At 43.8% G+C, this 2,500-nt stretch overlaps 1 protein-coding gene across 1 annotated transcript in view; it reads right to left on the bottom strand.

The window, feature by feature from the left end:
- The window catches only part of LOC308382284 (glucosidase 2 subunit beta-like), a gene marked incomplete at both ends in the record, with an annotated part of 175,045 nt that overhangs the window by 112,800 nt on the left and 59,745 nt on the right, over positions 1-2,500 (bottom strand). The window lies entirely within an intron of this gene.

Here is a 2,500-nt window from a genome sequence, read left to right as displayed (position 1 = left end):
AGACCTGAGTCGCCTCCTGCGGATACATCCTGCCATGATGGACACTAGCTGCATGACTATCCTCCCCTCATCCCATGGGGGACAGGGAGCATTTGTCCTGACCTTGCTTGTGGTATGGGATTGATCTAGACTAACGCTGTTGTGGGTCGGATTGCACACTTTTGTTTTTTTTTTGTTCCCAAAAGCGTGCTGTCGATGGGCTGTGGAACACGCCGGGAACAACAGGACAAGACAGGGTTATGACATTGAAAAGTTAAGAGCTGGTGTTTCAAAACACGACGTGAGCACCTCTAACTTCCGAAAAAATACACCTTCAAACCCGATAGGAAGCGAATGGAGATATATACAGTACAGTATGGCTGTGAATGTGCGTTAGTTGAATGTGAAATGTGAGTGATTCATAGCAAGGCGTCCACTTTGGTTGATTAAAACATTCAATCACATTAAAGGGTTATCAAAATTCGTCGCGGCTAAGAAATTGCCTCAATTAAGTAATATGAAAAGGATTGCACCGTCAGTATCTCTTCAAAGTTACAGCGTTCGGTTAAGACCGTCAAACTGCCTCGGCAGAAATGAGAACAGGCAACTTTTAAAACCCCACAGACGTACGGAGTTAGCGCGTAGCGCGTCGCAGAACACATGAAAGCAAACCCGTGCGTCAGACAGCCGTTGCTTTTGAAAGCTCCCTTCTTCCGGCTGCTAGCATGTGTAACAGCTTTGACACACACAATGGAGCACGGGAGGAGGATTCGATTCGTCCGCCGAGAGCCCATAGCCGCTCCGAAGCCGCGGGGGGAAAGGGGAACAGAAATTCAAAGGCATTAATAAATTGACAAGTACGATATTTCTGCGTTTGTAATCACCATCAAACAGACTTCATTTGGTTCCGACGGAGAGCTCTTGCAGCAGGGGCTTATCTTATAAATACAGGCCTAATCAAACTAAACGGCCCAAACCACACCGGGACTGAGACGCAGAGGCAAACATTTACAACTAGGAGAGAGTGGAGGAGGAAGAGAGAGAGAGAGAGATGAGGGAGAGAGAGAGAAGTAAAGAGAGAGAGAGAAGTAAAGAGAGAGAGAGAGATAGATGAGAGAGATGAGAGAGAGAGAGAGAGAGAGAGAGAGAGAGAGAGGGAGAGAGAGATGAGAGGAGAGGAGAGGAGAGGAGAGAGAAAGGCAGAGAGAGAGAGAAAAAGACACAAATAGAGAGAGCGGAGGGAGACAAAAAAGGGAGAGAAAGAGAGAGAAAGAGAGAGAGTGCCATCTCTGAAGCAATGGCAATGCCAAAAAAGTAGAAAAAATCAATGAAAAAACAGATACAAATTCCAGCGGTTATGCAACATTTCTCCCCTGTGTGATTTTCTGAGGGGGAGTTTTAGTTTCCCGTCACGTCATGTCGTCATGTCACGTCACCTCTTCCTCCACTAGTTATGTTTCTTTCTTTCTCCTTGTCTATTAGGCAGACCTACAGTGCATGCACACACAGACACAGACACAGACACAGACACAGACACAGACACAGACACAGACACAGACACAGACAGACACACAGACATACACACACACACACACACACACACACAAGTACACATACACAAGCACACACACACTCTCTGTCTGTCTGCTGAGCTTCTTCTCTGAACTATCGAACACCTCTGTTCCCCTCTTTCTCTCCCTCCCTCTCTCTCTCTCTCTCCCCGAGAGCTTTGTTTGTTGTGTGATTCAAAGAAAAGCGGCACGTTTTTCATAGATGTGGTGCAATGCCAATGTAGACTGAACAAGAATATAAACGCAACAAGTCGAGTAAAAGATAAAATAAAAGATCCTGTCATTCATCCGTGCTCACATAAAGCATATCTCCTCTAAAGTCCTGATCACAAACACCTTCCTTTGGCAGCACTCATGCCAATATATAGCTGACTGCTTAATGCACTGATTACCTGGTATGACCTGTATCTCATTCACACTAATTATTGTACAGGTGATCAAAAGATTTGTATGTTCCAATTAGTCAGCATTAAGCGACTACAGGTAATCAAATCAAATCACTTTAAAGGGTGCCCACATTTTTGCACAACCTGTATTTCACATTCGATTTTATTTCATACAACTCAATACGGCTATATTAAGATTTTTTTGTCTGAAAAACATCCCATCATCCAGCTTTCTCTAGAATATAAATGAAATATTGCTATGTTTTCATATAAAGACAGAGAAAATTAACATAGAACATCAGAGGGGTGCCCAAACTATTGCATAAATCTGTAGCGAAGAGCGAAGAGAGAAAAGAAAGGCACTCCTGTACATACAAAGCACCTCTGCTGTCAATCAAGTGACGATCCTTGTTATTGATACAATAGTGAATCCCCTGTCAATCAAGTGAAGAACCTTGTTATTGATACAATTCAACTTCAAGAGAGAGTTGAGTGAAGAGAGAAAAGAAAGGCACTCCTCTTCATGCAAGCCGTCTTCCAAAGATGAGTTTGAGTGTGAGGCTT

The sequence above is a fragment of the Sprattus sprattus genome (assembly GCF_963457725.1).
Source record: "Sprattus sprattus genome assembly, chromosome: 21".
NCBI lineage: Eukaryota > Metazoa > Chordata > Actinopteri > Clupeiformes > Clupeidae > Sprattus > Sprattus sprattus.
The sequence above is the reverse complement of the archived record's forward strand: the minus strand, read 5'-3'. Positions and strand labels throughout refer to the sequence as shown.